General features: G+C 33.9%; 1 non-coding gene across 1 annotated transcript; it reads right to left on the bottom strand.

Annotated features, from left to right (window-relative positions):
• Positions 1-18,251: 18,251 nt before the first annotated feature.
• On the bottom strand, positions 18,252-18,358 carry LOC149816957 (small nucleolar RNA R71). The gene has a single exon (XR_016427797.1). It is a non-coding gene; the product is annotated as a small nucleolar RNA R71 (small nucleolar RNA).
• Between the last annotated feature and the right edge of the window lie 236 nt (positions 18,359-18,594).

Raw genomic sequence — 18,594 nt, 5'->3', positions numbered from 1 at the left:
TTTTCACATATATTGTATGCTCTCGTATAAAGTTATTTGTAAATCTCCAGATATCACAAATATCATACTTAATTATTTGTGAAACTGACAAATATGCAATATTTTTTTATTTTTTACAATTTTTTTGAATCATATATAAACTTGCTGTGGTCCCTAACTTGATTATTTTAGCATAATCTAGTGTTTTTTTTTATCTTTTGTCCTCAACCAGTGGTTCCCAACCTGCTTTTCTTTTAGCAACTATTTTCATCAAATATTTTTGGCAACTATTTTTGGCAACTATTTCGGGTAACTATTCATCGAAGGCATTTCATCGCTGTTGAACCATCGATAGCATGTTTTTTAGTAAGCATAATTTTTTCTTTTGTTAAACGATTGAATCAAACACTGTTCTATTTTGTTTAACAACTAAATCAAACACTGAACAATGTTCACTTTTGTTTTTTTGGCTTGAAATGAAAAGCTTTTTTATTATTTTTGGTAAGCACAATGTTCCCTCTTTTTTTGAAATGCTTTTTAAAACACAAATATGTTGTTTGATTTCTTCAATGCTTGTTCAATATTCTCTTTATTGTTATGGTAGGAAAATTTAAATCTATTTATTAATAAAATATGACAAATAAGAAGGGGACCACACCCACATTGTAACTTCCCAAAATTTTCAACTTAAAAATTTGAGATTTTTTTTTGTAGATACAAATATTTTAAACAAAAATGTTCGAATACAAGTTAGACAATTCTGGGCGAGTTACAATAAAAAGAAAACTACAAAAGATTGGATCCATTATCCTTGGGACTTGGATCCCGGTCCGAAACCAACAATTCCATATATTCAACTTTGATATTCATCCTCCAAAATAAAAATGTAATAAATTTAATATTAGAGTATCACATCAATATATATTGTCAAAATGGTTTCCGCCTAACTAGAACCCCAAAATAGTCCTAGGAACAACTATTGATAGTGTCATGGTTCACCAACCTTTGTCCTGCACTGTGCCATCGCTCCAACTAACGTTCCTCACCTGTATTCCCCATAAAATGGGGTCAATTTCTTTCGAGCTAATAAGATCCAATACAACATAAAGTATGTATATTCTAAAGTATTCATTTTTCACATGTTGATCACAATTTCAAAAAAGCATTCATAATATATACACAACATGATTCATTTAGCGATATACCCATGATATGATAATAATGCAACAATTTGCATAAATCTCATGATTCATCAACTACGAATCTGTGATACGATTTACACAAGATGAAATATCAACAAATGATAATAATTCTCAAACTGTATAAATATATCTTTGTATCATCTTAATTACTTGACTTGCGGTACTCGCGTCCTCACTCCATCAACAATGCTACTTCAGGGGTGTATTATTTGATGTACCCGACGAGTCAACCAGACCAGGGGTTCCAAAATGGTCAGCCCATGACTGAGAGAATTCTCGCAATGTCAACCATAAAATAAAAGTAGATGCATTCAACACTATTGCAGTAGATGGGGCAATCATCTAGATACATTGAAAAACCCAACCTCTCTAACTTTGAGTGACTGGAGACCAACGTGATACCTCGCTGTCAAAACAAAATTGTAGCGTAGGTGAACCTATATCCTCAACATCACTCAAGGTTGTACCTTCTACCTTCTCTAAGTAAATTTATCATGGATGGGTTACTGGGTTTATTATCTTCATTAGATTTATTATTATATCATGCACCTCATTCCTTGAGGCCATTCAGGGTTCAGAAGCCCAAGTACCCCCTTAGGGAATAATCACATCAATGTCATTATGTGAATCCAACCCATTTCCACTCTTGCTCGGGTGTTTTTAGCCCACAAGAGCATACCACCTGTGAAGGCGACCAAAAAGTATAAGTGTAGATTTATTCATATATTATGACATCTCTTTACGTGCTTCATGAGTTCTTAATAGACCCCAACTCACTCATGTGATAATGATGTTTAACCAATGGTTCACATGAATCATACATCAAGTTCAACAATAAGAACATTCAAACAAATGTACGCATCACACCATGAAGGTCTCTTGAGTCCTTCACTCAAACTTAAGCAAGATAATGAGAACATGCATATCATTCATATGAATTTTTAACAAATGTTCTTTTCATTCATAATATCATTATCAAGCTCAAAAAAATCCAAACAGATGCTCCCATATGAAATTCCAAACTATCATAGACATTTACGTACAAGTGTAAAATTTGTAGAGCTGTAAGTGTGCATATCTAGGCATATAGATATATGTAGAGATAAACTCTTTATTGGACTTGCACAATACCCCCATACTCATATGTATGCGCTTAAATTTCAAAATACATGTATAGATTTTTTTTTTCAAATTTATATATATAAATATGTATATGCTGAGAGGGTATATGAGTTAAAACCATATACATGGAGTTGTTTTTGAATGCTATATATATATATATATATATATATATATATATATATATATATATATATATATATATATATATATATATATATATATATATATATATATATATATATATATATATATATATAGTTGACCCTGATCAAATCTTCCAAATCTGATCAATTTTTTTTGTTGACCCTGATCATATTTTTTTCCAAATCTGATTAGAGCAACAAATATTTCTCTCTTTTTTTCTATGCAGGCCTGCCAGCCCACACCACTACTGGCCAGTGTCTGGTGCTACTAGATTCAGACCTTGGTCTAAATCTGGTCAGCCCAGGTCAGTCTCACCGGTTGGCCTGACCCAAGTCTGGCGCAGACAAATTTAAACCTTTGTCTGAATCTGGCTAGCCTAGTCCAACCAAGTGGCCAACCTAAAGTTTGGCACTGCCAACACCAACAAGATGGTTTCCTTTTTTTTTTTGAAAATCACAGGCTCGCCAGCCCACACCCATGATTGACCATGATGGTCTGGCGCTGCCAAGTTAGGCTGTGGGTCCAAACCTTGGTCTGACCCAGCTGGGTTCGGGCTAGGGTCCAAAATTGTATTTTTTTATAGGGTACAAGTTTGTGGTGAAAATCATTGCACATGCACGCACACACTGATATAGTTATATATATATTTTTATAGTGTAGATCTCTGCCTATGTAGCTTGCGTGTGAGATGCAGTCTGCGTATGGGACACATCATGCATAGGGTTTTGGCTGCCATATTACTAAACCATAGCATATGCATATCTTTTTTGTTTATATAAAAATATATGCAGACTTGCGCCTATGCAGTCTATGTATGAGATGGAGTCTGCACATGACATTCACTACCATGTGTGTTGCCAACCTCTATCCAGGCCATGGTCAGAACTCTTGCGGGTTCAGACCTTGGTCTGAATGGACCGACTAAACATAAAAAACAATTCATTATGAACTTGATCCTAGAATCCTTGCTTAGTTCTATATTCAGAACCAAAGCAAGGTTCATCATTGAATCTATGTTTTGAAAGCCAACGAATATACAACTCGACAAAACATGCACTCAACAAAACAAAATATGCATATATAAAATTTTTTCTATCCGTTGGTCATGCATAAAACTTATTTTTATTTTGAGTACGTACCAACCTAACATAGAACATGAAGAACACATTAGAATGCATATAGATTGAAACAACCATGAATATGAACTAGAAATTTAAACTCATTGTTAAAAATGTAAAACCCATAATTTTTTGATACTTTACGAGAAATAATAGTAAATTAAAATAAAAATATTATTCAAAATTAAGCTATAAATTTAATTATAATTCAAGTATTATTTGAGATTCAGAAAAAAGTTCAAGTTGAGAATTTATTTTGAATTAGGGTTTTGATTTTTATCGAATCATAATTTGAGTTTTAAATATTAGATATGATTCAAACTGTATATTTTAAATTTGAAGTTTTATTGAATTTCGATTTCAATTTCTAAAGTTTTATCAATCTGAATTCTGATTCGAGAATTTGAATTTGGATCAGATTTGAATTTGAATTAGAAGTCTTATTGAATTTTGAGTTTAGTTTCTAGAGTTTATCGAAAGTAGATTTTGATTTATGAATTTAGGTCGGATCTAGATTTGAATTTAGATATAATACCCGAGAATTTCAAGGCTTTTTATGAAATCTTTAGATTTTAATTACAATTCTCAAGTTCTAGCCAACAAATGCACTAGAGGGTTTGTAGGGTTTAGAAGAAATTAAAAATATTAAAAAAGAACCCCTACATGCCTCAGGGTTACATTGACCTCATTGAGTTTTGAATTTTTTAGAAATTATTTTTGAAGAATTCAAATTAATCCTTAAGAAATATAAATAATTTACATAAATGGATGTTCACATTTGAATTTGTAAAGGTTTAAATTTGAAGTTAATTAAAATTTAAATTTAATTTAGGCTTAAATGACATTTAGAATTTAAGTATAATTTAAGGTGAATTTGGAATTTTGAATCATATTTTTTGTAAAATTCAGAGTTAGCCTTAGTGGAATTAATTAAAAATAAATCATTTAAAATGCTTAAGACTTTAAAAATATATTAATGAAATTTAATTAGGTATGATTTAATTAAATTTTATTTATTATCATTTTATATGGATTCTAAATTAATTTATGATATATTTTAATTTAATTTAGAATGAATTTAACTTGAGTTTCATGGAATGGATTTCAAAAATTAACTAGAGTTTATAAAATGGTAGGAGTCCATAGGTGGGCCATCCTATCTAATGTGGCATTCTAATGTAAAGTTTATTAAAAACCAAAAATAAACTTGAAAATAAAGTTAAAATCAAAGTTACCAAAAAACAAAGCAAGGGTTGAAAAGTCAAAACCTTTTATTTTTTTTAAATGAACCCCATAAAGGGGGCGCCAGCTTTGGAAGACCCTATAAGGGTCCAACATGGGCTGGACCCATGAGGGGAAGAAGGAAATAAAGAGGAAAAAGAAGAAAGAAAAAAAATGGACTTAATCAACTTGCAAGCAAGTTGCTAAGTTTTGTAAATGGGAAAGAAAGATATCCATAAGGGTATCGACCAACCATATGGAGACCCTCTATATGATATTAATAGTATGTATGATACATATAATATAGGCTATACTTAATAGAAAAGAGAAAAAAAAAGAGAGATATCAAGACAAAAAAAACTAAAGAATAGGAAAGAGGGGCCTTGTGATGCAGAGCCTCTCGAGTACCAGAACATTCCAAACAAGTTGGATCCTAATACAACTCTCCAAACCAAATAAGGGCAGTTATACCTGAGATGATCCAATCCCATTTAGGACTTTTATGGTCCAATTGAATCCTCGGAGTAACCCATTTCCATTAATATTTATATTTTGCGGTATTGATTCCATTTTGGTAGGCTAGGAATCACTTTTGATATTTTATTTTTTTATAGGAGTCAGATTCTACGGATCCAGGTAGTTCTAGTGCCTTGTAGGATCTTTTTGTGGCACTAGAGGGTGTACAGGGTAATTAGATAGTTTTATTTTTTACAACTTTAATGTTAGATCCAAAGTAATATAAGTGTAAAGATCCAGTTTAAGTATTGGATCTTGTAATAAGATCCAATACCACCACCTGGATCCATATTGGTGCCCCTAGAGCTGGAACAATATGGACCTGGGTCAATGAAATTCAAAGCTTCCCTTGATTAACCATATCAGTCCATCCTTATTGGGCGTGATTGAGGTGCCGCCCAACTGGTCCAATTAATTCAAAATGGGTGTTGTTCCATTGGGCCAACTTCAGGTGCAATGAGAGCTGAGACTTGTTTGAAATAAGCTCCTTCATTGGCCTCAAGGGAGGCTGCCTCTCACGTGGCCAATAAGAGACCTTGTTCTTTCTTTTGAGCCCCTTAAATTCTAGCAGAAAATTTGGTAAGAGGGCTTTTGTTTTTTGGAAAAAAAAAATTGGAGAAAGAAAATTAAAATGGTGGTATGAAAGTTGCTAGACACCAATCGGTTGAGGCATGCATTTGAGACCTTGAAGCGGCCGTGAAGCTCATGTGGAGCTGAACTCGTGGCTACACTTCCAAATATTTGTCTCTTACGCTAAAATCCTTTATCTTTTTTGCATGCTTGAATCGCTAGAGGTGTTGAATTTATGTTAACTTGTTGATTGACTGTTGTGTTTGTTCCTGTTTAACTAAAGTTTAGAAAAAGAACACGTAACTTGTTATTTCAAGTGTTAATCGAGTTTTCATCTATTTCTGTTTCTAATCAGAGTTGGGGTAAAGGAGAAAGATAATTTATCCGAGGTAAATGAACCCTAGAAGTGTCATTGATTGTAGGTTGAACCTTCACCAAAATTAATCGATGCCAGAAATAAAATGTCTCTATTTCTGGGACTGAGTAATAGTCGGATGCATGTGGATAAGCCCTCTGATAGAGTTCAATAATTTGGCCTGTTATCCTAAATGGCTGAACAGAAAATTATGAGCTTTAGCTTGTTGAAAAGTTAACATCAGACCAAACAACTTTTGTGTTTATCATTTTTTCTGAATCCATGTTATGACATGTCTAAAAAGACTAGAAATCTCTCTTGTTTGAATGCGATCTAAGTTACTGAACTGCTTAATACATTTCCTGATAGAGTTCAGTGTTTGAGTCATATCTCATTCAATACTACTTTGTTTGTCAATCTATTTGCTGTTCTGAAAAGATAACATCTTTAGTGACAACTTTCATGTTTTAGACGATTTGTGATTTGTCTGTCTGTGCCTTCAAAATTGAGCCTATTTTCTGCATGTTAAAATCTCAAATCGTTATTTTGTTTAGTTTAACACACAAAACATCTTAATGTATTTTAAGCATAACTCCATTTGGTTTTACTCAAAAATCCCAAATTTTAGCATGTTCTAAAGATAACACAATTTTGTACAAGTTTCTTGTTTTGAGTTTCTTCAAACTCAGTCACCTGAGGACTAAAAAATCCTCTGGACTTCGACAGACTCTCAATAGGTTGGTCATCCGACTGCTTGACCATCCTGTCAGTGAGTTCCAACCAGAACTCTACCAAACGAGCTCTGTCCTGTGTGAAATCTTCTACTCTGATTCTGTTAACATTTTATTTTTAACCCCTATATTTCAAAATCATCTAGATCCAAATGGAACCAACATGTTCTGGTTGTTTCCTGTGAGTTGATCAATGACTCTCTGTTTGGAGTCTTCAATAACTTGTCCGGTGCACGCTCTGTAAATTGGATGTCATAGCACCAAAATCGTGTTTTCAGACCCGTTGGAAAGGTGCATTCATTGTGCATCTTTTCTATGCTAGCACTGTTTGTCAGTTCAGAGTGGCCCTACCTGTAAATGAAGGCCAATTGAGTCCTATTCGGACTCTTTCATTCCAGATATTCACTTTCGCGCATTAAGGTTCATTTGGGTCCCGGATTGTGGATCGACTTCATCGCCGACTCTGCATCACCTTGAGATTTAGAAATTTATTTAAGATTAGATCAAGGGTTGAGGTTAGCCCCAGCCCTTGACCTAATTTAAGAGCCTATAAAGGTAGAGGAGGGATCCCCCCCATTTGGCTCTTTTTATTTTTCCTCTTAAAACCCCTCTCTATCCCCAAAACCCTTCTTCTCTCTCCCCATTTCACACCCAATCCCTTAGTGTTTTCTCTCTTGGGCTAACAAGAGAGGGCTTCACATGATTGAGGGTAGCTTAAGGATGATCTCATCAAGGGCATGGTAAGGGTAGAATGGTTGGATCATGCGAAAAGACCCACCGGTTTATGTAGGAGCAAATGTTTTGATAAAAGGTAGGTGGATCTACACTTCTCTTGCGAAATGAAATTCTTAGCATCAATTCTATTGATTTTTTATAAGTATAGACCCTAAAAACCCTCACATATGTGGGTTTGGCTTAGGGCTATCAAAAGATGGAAAAAGAATGGTTTTTTGAGAGAAAACCATCTTAAAAACATGTTTTCCTAAAAAAATTGTTTTCTTAGAAAATAAAACTGTAAATTTTTAAAATACATAAATTTGGCTAATATTTTTATGCAAAATCTAATTAGAGTCAGTAGTATATGATGTTATAGACATTCTAAAAAAACTTGGTGGATTTCTATGATTAAAATTTTGAGATATTGCGATTTTAGTCATATCGGGTTTTTTAGAAAAGATTTTGGTAAATTTAGGAAAATCATGATTTTTGTAAATAGGATCATGCAATATTTTGATTGTAGTTGGTAGAGTAGGTTCATGTGTATATTCTATGATTTTTATAGATTTATTCTAATTTTTAATTGCATATAAAATCCATTATTTATTTGTTTAATTGAGTTATACACTACCGGTCCCAAGCCTGGATAAAGGAGGAGGGTTGCGGTAGGCCTGTGACAGCCAACATAAAAACTTAGTCATACCCTATGAATATGAACCAATATGAGAATTTCGTTGGGGCGTTCCCTACTGAGCGATGCGCTGTACTCCATAGGCCCGGAGGCAGTGATAAATGGGCAAGGGTTGCTAGGTCATCGCCCGGAAGCGACGCGTCACACCGTCGCCCGGGTGTGGTGTCAAATAGGCAAGGGTTCCCTCACTTTGTTGGACGGGTGGGGGTAAAGAAGTTAGTCCAAGACCATAAAATTAGGTTAGCCACTTGGAACATAGGGTCTTTAACTGGTAAGTTGGTAGAGTTAGTAGATGTTATGTGTAGGAGAAAGATTGATATTTTATGTCTACAAGAGACCAAATGGGTAGGTGAGAAAGCAAAAGTGATAGAACCTTGGGGATATAAGATTTGGTATACAGAAATAAGTAGGAATAGGAATGGAGTAGGGATTGTTATGAGTCGTGAGTTTATAGATAATGTAGTTGAGGTCCGTAGGAAGGGTGATAGAATTTTACTTATTAAATTAGTATTAGGTACGGATATTATTAATATTATTAGTGTTTATGCACCTCAAGTAGGTTTAGATGATTCCATTAAGCGTCAATTTTAGGAAGATTTAGATGGAGTAGTACAAGGGATATCTTATGGAGAAAGGATTTTCATCGGCGGTGACTTTAATGGGCATGTAGGCATTAGTAGGGATGGATTTGAGAGTATCCATGGAGGCTATGGTATAGGAGAAAAAAACGAAAGTGGAGAAAGGATTTTAGATTTTGGTTTGTCCTATGATATGATCTTAGCAAACACTTGGTTTAGGAAGAGGGAGTCTCACCTAGTAACATTTGAAAGTGGGGTTAATACGAGTCAGATAGATTTTTTCCTATTTAGAAAGAGAGATAGGGGTTGTTGCATCGATTGTAAGGTTATACCGGGAGAAAGTGTAGCTACACAACATAGAGTCTTAATTTTAGATCTTAGAATTAGACAATGCCGCAAAAAGGATAGACATAGAATAGAACCTAGAATTAAGTGGTGGGCACTGAAAGGAGCTAAACAAGGAATGTTTATAGAGCGGGTAGTTAAGGAAGTTGATTGGTGTCTCGAGGAGGATTCAGAATCTATGTGGAATAAGATAGCAGGTGGCATGAGAAAGGTGGCTAAGGAGGTATTAGGTGAGTCTAAAGGAGGTGCATCGCTAGGTAAGGATACATCGTGGTGGAACGAGGATGTCAAATTAGCTATTAAGGTTAAAAGAGAGTGTTATAGAAATCTAAGTAAAAGTCGTGATAATGAGAATTTGGAGAAGTATATGATAGCAAAGAAGGAAGCTGAAAAAGTAGTTCGGAATGCGAGGGATAATGTATATAAGGAGGTTTATGACAAGTTGGATACCAAAGAGGGCGAGAAGGATATTTATAAGCTTGCAAAGATGAGATAGGAAATCGAGGGATCTGGGTATGGTTAGATGTATCAAAGATGAAACACAAAGGGTTTTAGTCAAAGATGAAGAGATTAAGGAGAGATGGAAAGATTATTTTGATACGCTATTTAATGAAAGTCATGCTCAAAATCTTGGAGACTTTTCCATTCCTTTTTATGAGATGAATCGTGACTTCATGCGCAAGATTCAAAAGAAAGAAATTGCAGAGGCTTTAAAGAAAATGAAATCAAGAAGGGCAGTTGGCCTAGATGGTATACCTATCGAGGCTTGGAAATGCTTGGGAGAGAAAGGTTTAGAATGGTTGACAAATCTTTTTAACAAGATTTGGCGGACAAATAAGATGCCTAATGAGTGGAGGAAGAGTACTTTGGTGCCTCTATATAAGAATAAGGGTGATATACAAGATTGCACAAACTATCGTGGTATAAAACTCATGAGTCATACTATGAAACTTTGGGGGAGGGTGATTGAGTCTAGGTTGAGGAAGGTTGTCATGATATTGGAGAATCAATTTGGTTTTATGCCTGGAAGATCAACTATGGAAGCTATACATCTTCTTAGACAACTTATTGAGAGAAATAGAGAGAGGAACAAAGATTTGCATATGGTTTTTATTGATTTGGAGAAGGCTTACGATAGAGTACCTAAGGATGTTCTCTGGTGGACAATGATGAAGAAAGGTGTTTCTGTCAAGTACATTAGTATAATTAAAGATATGTATGAAGGAGTAGTAACCAATGTCCGTACTTGTGGAGGGGTGACAACCAATTTTCCTATAACGGTTGGGTTACATCAAGGATCTGCTTTAAGCCCTTTCCTATTTGCTATAGTGATGGATGAGCTTACGAGATCAATTCAAGAAAATGTGCCGTGGTGTATGTTGTTTGCTGATGATATTGTTTTGATTGATGAGTCTAGAGCTGGGGTTAATGCTAAGTTAGAATTATGGAGACAGACATTGGAAGCAAGAGGTTTTAAGTTGAGTAAGAGTAAGACAGAATACATGAAATGTCGATTTAGTAAGCAACAAAGTAGTGATGGGAGTGTAGTGCAACTTGGTGAGCAAGAAATACTGGTGAATGATTCTTTCAAATATTTGGGATCTATCTTTCAAAAGTACGGAGAAATTGATGGAGATGTAAATCATAGGATAAAGGTTGGGTGGATGAAATGGAAGAGTGCAACTGGAGTGTTGTGTGATCGTAGAATGCCATTGCGGTTGAAGGGAAAGTTTTATAGGATGACTATTAGGCCCGCTTTACTATATGGTACGGAATGTTGGGCTGCCAAGAGACATCATATTCAAAAAATGAGTGTAGCTGAGATGGATGTGTGAAAATACAATAAAAGATAAGATTCAGAACGAGAAGATACGTAAGAAGGTAGGTGTTGCACCCATTGAAAATAAGATGAGGGAGAATTGTTTACGGTGGTTTGGACATATTCGACGAAGGCCTAATGATGCTCCAGTTAGAAGGATGGAGAAATGGGAAAATATATTAGTTAAAAGAGGTCGGGGTAGGCCTAGGAAGACATGGATGGAGGTGATAGGAAAGGATATGAATGCTTTGAACCTCACCGAGGACATGGCATTGGATAGAAATGAATGGAGGAGAAGGATTCATGTGGAAGACCCAAAATGATTTTCTTTGTTCGTTCATATCGTCGACCCCAATTGTTTTGGGATGAAGGCGTAGTTGTTGTTGTTTGTTGTTGTATTTGTTTAATTGAGTATTTTATCAAAAGTATTTTTGAGGAATTAAGCCACAATCAAGACATTTTTTTTTCCAGCCGGATGGCTGAAGAAAAATATGATTTGTCTAACTTAGAATATATTAGCCTTAGATGTAATTTATTTATTTTTCTTAAGTTAATTTATGTCAAAAAAATATGAGTGCACAGATTCGGGTGACTCGGTTTGGCCCCACCCGAATGCATAGACCCGAAATTATAGTTTTTCAACCAGACATCCGACCAATAAAACACTAACTCCCTGTTTTGTTGAGTGTACAGATTCAGAGTTACGAATTTTGATGAGCAGTTTATTACGTTGGAAAGCTAACAAAATTTTACATCTAATATGAAATATTGGGCTCTGTTGATGGACTAAGCATAATTTAGTGACACTCAGAACATAAAATGACATGTCTATAGTAAAACATTCGTAACTCCCTCGTACAGAGGAATTTTTACGAACGCTTTGTAGCTACATAAGGTTGACCAAATCTTCTTTAATCTATGAAAATTTTGATTCTGTTAAATGAATGTAAAATTTTATGTTAACTCTGTAACAGTTGAACAAAGTTGAGTATTTCGCAAATTGGGGTCGGTCTAAGGACCAAATTCCGACCTTTGCATATTGGGCATATGTTTCATATAATTTTTCTTCCTTACGACTAGCATGCAGAATATGAATGTATATGTGAGTCTGATTTTTATGCAGGGTATGATCTGCCTGCCCTAAGGCATGATTGAATGTTGAAATGATTAGGTATGTTGCCTAAAAAGAGCCTACACTTTAAATTAAGGGACCAAAGGGCCCAAAAATGCAACACATATAATTTATTTGCAAATGTTGTTTTGGCTACATGTCTGATTATGTTATGATGATGATGATGTTGATAATGATGATATTGATGTTGCAAATATGTGAATGCATGGAAGACATGTTTCTTTATCGCTTTACCCATGTACATGCATGTGTTAGCCAAAGCATGAAAATGAATGAGATTTTCATTTATGCATATGCAGATGTTTATGTATAAAAGCGTGAATGAATGAATCTTTCAATACTTTATAAGTGCATCCATTGCCCTATAAGAGGTTGAATCTTTTTGAGGGATTCAATCAAGTAAAATAATGCAACATCACAAGTAAAAAATACTTGCTGGGAGAGTGACAAGTGTTACAAAACTTTGTGGGTTAAGTAAGTTTTGAGCATGGAAGATTGTTCCTCCTCTCCCACGATTTTATGGGGAAACTTCTATAATAGACTACATCGTAGAGGATAAGATACTCATCAGTGAAAATCTAATGCATAAAGATTAAACGTATTGAGATTCTTTCTCGGATTATCGTCTCTCACCCTGTCCCTGGTGAAAGATGCTTGACCAGGTCAAAGCCACCCTTATATATGAAAATACTATTACGCCATGAACTTGATCCAGTTTTCAAGTCTGTGTCGTACCAACTGGGCTAAGAAGTGAAACCTAATATGTATGCGCATTTGTTAGGCATGACATGCTTCATTTAAGAAAGAAAATGTAATTAAAGACAAGAATGAATTCATGCAAGGAAGGGCTTCTGCATATGGTAAGTACATGCATTTTAATTATTCATGCATATTTGTTTCATTTAATGTTAATGTGCTTATTTGTTTAATTAGAACATATGCTTAATTCCTTAGTTTTGCTTGATTATTTTATAGAAAATTAGATGAAACTCTTGTTTTGTATTCTGTTTTATGAGTTTAGTATATTTCACCCTACTGCGACATGTTATGTCTAACCCCATATGATTTAATATTTTTCAAGAAGTGAGTAGGGACTTGCATGCGAAGGCGAAAGGTTGCGACGAAGACCGAGCCTACCTTTTCTATATCTCCGAAGATTTTGTACTCTGGTTATTTAATTAATTTTTATTTTAAAAGATAAATATAATTAATTATGAGTGGTTGTGGATATTGATTTATTGTTGTATGTTGAAATTCATTTCTTTTAAATTTCTACAATTGTATGGTTATGCATGAATATGGGAAGTAACACATAAACTTTTAGACCTGATAATTTTTTTTGCTGTTATTTGTTAAAATATTTAAAAGTATTTCAAAAAAAAAGTTTTCCACCATTTTTTGGGTTATAAAAATTGGGTTATTACAAGAAATTCATATGAATAGAGTTTAACCATGAAAAATATATATCTTACAAAAAATGACAACATTAAACATATGCATGAGTTTTTCCCCATATGTACCCATGCCCTTACCTCCATATATTACTAGAATGCATGGATGTAGGAGGGGTAAACCAAACTTTAGGATGTACAAGAGATATGTCGAATTTCCTTACCTTTCTTTGACGAAGAGAACCCCACAAAAAATCAAGAAAACATGAAGAATCCTCTCTCTTCAAATCGTGTTGGGTGAAGTCCCTCTTGGTATCTCATTCTACACTTTTGAGATTAGGGAAGAAGACCAACTCCAAGCTCAAGTGCACACTTAGAGAATTCGATTTACAAGAGATAGTAAGGGAAGAGAGAAATAAATTTCAAAAGTGAGTTTCTCTTACTTTTTCAGTTCATTTATAGATTTCAATTAGGTTTTTTTGAGGGTTTTAGTGATATGTTGCCATGATTAAATCATGAAGATGGGGGGCTGAGATAAGACCCAACCACTCCCTCCAAAAACTGCCTGTTTCAAAGGCTAAGAAATTTTCAAATAGAAAGAAGCACATGCATGACAAAAATTTGATTTCTTTTTCAGTTTTCATAAAAATGGCATCATGCCTTTTGGTTAGGAAAGAGTCCTTATCCATGTAAAACTCCTAGGATTCCCTGTAAGATCCATAAAAAGCTCAGTAATTTAGACAAGACTTTCAATATTCAATATGAGAAAATTTCACTTCACCGGTCTAAATGGGTTTGTATGTGTGTTGGATTTATGAAAGTACCTAAGTTCTAGATTTTTCTCAAGTAATGTGACAACTATTGTTCATATTGATAACTAATAAAAAAAAATAAGGAAGTTAATCAATTAGCCATTTAGAGAAAAAAATTACTTCTTGCTATGTCAATTGCTAGTTACCCTAACAAATAAGTATTAACTAGATGAATTAAGTAAACTATGGTTGTTGAAGACAAATACTAAGTATTAAATAAATTAAGTAAGCTTAGGTTGGATCCAATTGGGGATCTAATATAGAAATTACTTAAGGATTTCTAAAATAAAAATCAAAGAGATAATACTTTTAAATAAAACAAATATATATAAAATAATATTTATGTAGTCAGTTGAACTTAGTTGGAATGGAACCAACTAAGCCAACCATAAGGAGGGGGGGGGGGGGAGATTTTGACTTGGACCCTCCTTAGAAAACGTGTGAGGGGTGAGGCCCAAAGAGCCTCCTCACATGGGATCCCAAGGAAAAATCTCCACCTTTCCCAAGAAAAAACAAAAGAAGAATGCATGTGGTGAGGTTCTTAGGTAGCATGTCATTTTGTGAAAAATTCTCACATGCTAGTGTAGGAGAAAGTCAATGATAATGTTTTCACAATTCATACAAAAAGCACGCGTTTATGTGTCTTTTATTGGTTTACATTTCATGTTTATGATGTTTCAGGAATAAAGAAGCTATGGTTTGAATCTTGCAAAATTCAGACTTAAAACAAGCAAGTTATGGCCATTTTATGGCATTGGAGCGAATTTCAAGGTGATTTGGATCTTGATCTAGTCCAAAACACATTAATTGGATCTTGAATCCAATGTTAATGTGTTCAGTAAACACATTTACTCAAATCCATCATAAGTTTTTTCTAGAAAACCCCTTTTAGATTGGCACCACCTTGTAATTATAATTTTAAGTAGATTAAATAGTGTTTTGGAATTTGAAAGAATTCCAAAACTTAATTTATAAAATATATTTAATACCTATAAATAGTCATTAGAAGGGGCGTGAATAGCATTTCCATCCCAATTCATGCCCAATGCTTCTCTCCTTTTCCCTCCTCTTCTTCTTCCCATGCAAAGCTTATTCTCTTCTCCTCTTTTCAAAATTTCTTCTTCTTTTTCCTTTCTTTCACTTCCTTTCTAACTTAAGATTTGAGCATGGAGGTCTGATCCGAAGGTAGTGCTGCACATCAAGAGAGGTGGAGATCACTCTCTTCTCAATCAAAGCAATCAGAATTGCTAGATCGTCCATTCAGTGAGTTCTTCTTCTCTATTGCATGTCCTTTTGTTTTTCTTCTTTTCATTTTCTTTTGTTTTGATCAATTCAATTACTGTAAGTTTTTGTAATTTTCTGTTCTTGATTAGTTATTGTTCATTCTTCTAATTGAAAATCATAGAAAAATATAATATGAGAGGCTTGATTGACATTCTTGGAATTGGCACAATTCCAATCGAGTGATTGGATCTTCTAGTTAGATTCAATTTCAATATTGTTTTCACTTTTTTTTTCTTTTAGATCAGATCAAATCAATTGATCCGTGTTTGATCTAATCTTTCTTTTCAATTTTTAGTAAGAACACAAAAAGAGAATGAAGATCCATGCTCAATTGGTGTAAATCCAATTATAGATGTGATCATTTTATTCCATAAATTGTAGATCTAATTTCTATAGTTTAAATCCTGTTTCTAGATTTGAATTCTGTAATTAGTTAAATTAGATCTTAGATTTCATTCCTTAAATTTCAAATTACTCATTCTTTGATCCAATCAAATGAATCAAAGGTGAAAATTGATAATTCTGGAATTCTGTTTTTCTAATTTTCTATTTGATTTTGATTTTAGTGTAAATCAAGTTTTTGGAATCCAAATTGAGATCCATAAATTAGATCTGTTTTTTGCTTGAATCTACTTTCTCTCTACAAAAATTTAGTAAGATCGAATTCTATTTCATGGTCTGTTACAGACTTTTCCAATGATATATCCAGAAATTTCTAAAATTTTGCTCTGTAGTTTTCCGTTATTTTTCTGTATTTTGTTTTTTAATTATCTGAAGATTCTGAACTCTTAATTCAAATCCAAAAAATTGGAGTAGATTTTTGTATAAATCTAGTTTCAATATAAAATTTTCATCCATTTTCAATTCAATTTGCTATATTGAAACAATCGGATACAAGAAGCTGTCAGATAATTGATAGTAAATTCTCTGTTTTTCTTAATCACTGTTTATTTAGTAGTAACTAGAGTTTCATATAGAATTTTTTAATTCTGTAAATTGGACTCAATTCCAACATGTGTTAAGATCATCTTTGTAAAATTTCAGAAGGATCCGAGTCCGATTGATATCCTGTTCTGCTAAATTACAAAAATCTATTTTGACAAGAAATTCTGGAATGTGAATGACATAATTATAATTTTGTGTGCTAACCCCATTAGTATAGAATTTTGTATTTTCATATTTTCTTTTTAAGTGTTTAGCAGGTAGAGGCCATTTGTTGAGTGGAGTGTGTTGAATTGAAAAGGATTTGGATCTCCATTGAAGGATGAAAAGGCGAAAGCTCTATTTTCTATTTTTTTAAATTTTTTAATTTCTAGTTAATTAGGGCCTTTTGGACACATTCATGACTTGTAATTAATTTCATTTCAGTTTGATTGGGTTGTAATAAGCTCTTAAATATTTGATTATTAAATTTTAATTACTTTTAATTTTTCTTTTAAGACAATAAACATAGCATTGATTGGAATACAAAGTTTATCAAAAATCGTTCCTTGAGTTCAACCCGGTTCTCACACAAGTGAGAGTTAGTTTTTAGAATTTGGTGGCTAACTTTCACAAATAATTTTCATCAAAATACATCTTTAAAATACATTTCAAAAATAGTACATCAAATTGTTAGCACCGTTGTTGGGGAACGACGATTAAAAAATGAGTATTCGCTTTATTGCCTCTTAGTTGTTCACATATTACTTAGGATTGTTAGTTTCCCTTTTTACAAAATTTTTAGAATTGGTAGTTACTTTTCGTGCATTTTGAACTAGGATTGTTAGTTTGCTTTCATGATTAATTAGGATTTGAACCATGTTGCTTGCTATCCATAACGCTAGCTTACTTTTCTTGCCCTGCTCACCTAGTAAGGTACCCCTCTTATAGGTGACTGTGCATGATTGGTACCTTGCACATAGTTTAATTCTTGCAAAAATAACTACGTGGGTTCAAGTGCGTGTTTGTTTGTGCTTACTTCTTGTTTTTCATTTTTGCAAAATAATTGCTTGCTTTGTGGTTTGATCACGCTTGCATGTTAGAATTAGGTAGAAAACCACCTTAGGATGGTTGCCTACACGGGTCTTGGTTCAGGTGTATGCATGAGCAAAGGTCAAAAGACCCCGAGTCCTTAATCAGAAAAGCCCATCGATCTAGCCACATGACGGAAGATCAAAGAGTTACCCATCCCCTTAGGGAATACTTCATTCTAAATATTTACACCCCTGCCTCCTGCATCACGAGACCAAATGTGAGAGCAAATCAATTTGAAATTAAGACTAGCGTGATACAAATGCTACCATCTTTTTATGGCCTTAGTAATAAGGACCCATATTGTCACCTTGATGAATTCTTTAAGATTTGCTCCACTGTGCGGATCCATAACTTTAGAGATGACGCTTTGAGGTTAACTCTTTTTTCCTTCTTCTTAAAGGATAAAGCAAAACATTAGCTTAAATCTTTAGATAGAGTTCGTATTGCTAACTGAGAGCAAATAAAAAAAGAATTTCTTAAAAAACAATTTTTTATTGGCAAAATGAATAAATATCGAAAGGCCATAACCAGTTTTCTTCAAATAGAGGAAGAATACTTTCATGAAACCTGGGATAGGTTGAAAGACTTACTCAGGAAATGTCTTCACCACTAAGTGCCGAAGTGGCTGTTGGTGCAATACTTTTATAATGGCTTGACTGAGAAAGACAGGTAAACAATAGATTCTTCATATGGGGGCACATTTATGCTGAAAAACAAAGATGAGGCATGGGCTCTGTTTGAAACATTAAGCAAAAACTCAATGTATCATGCCACGACTTCGATAGTTGATAGGACACCTGCGGGACCCAAGAAAGGGGGGATATATGAGGTAGGGGCCTCCCTAGGGTTGC

Source organism: Nuphar pumila, chromosome 14 (assembly GCF_984573655.1).
Source record: "Nuphar pumila chromosome 14, dmNupPumi1.hap1.1, whole genome shotgun sequence".
NCBI lineage: Eukaryota > Viridiplantae > Streptophyta > Magnoliopsida > Nymphaeales > Nymphaeaceae > Nuphar > Nuphar pumila.
This window is presented reverse-complemented; position numbering and strand designations above follow the sequence as displayed.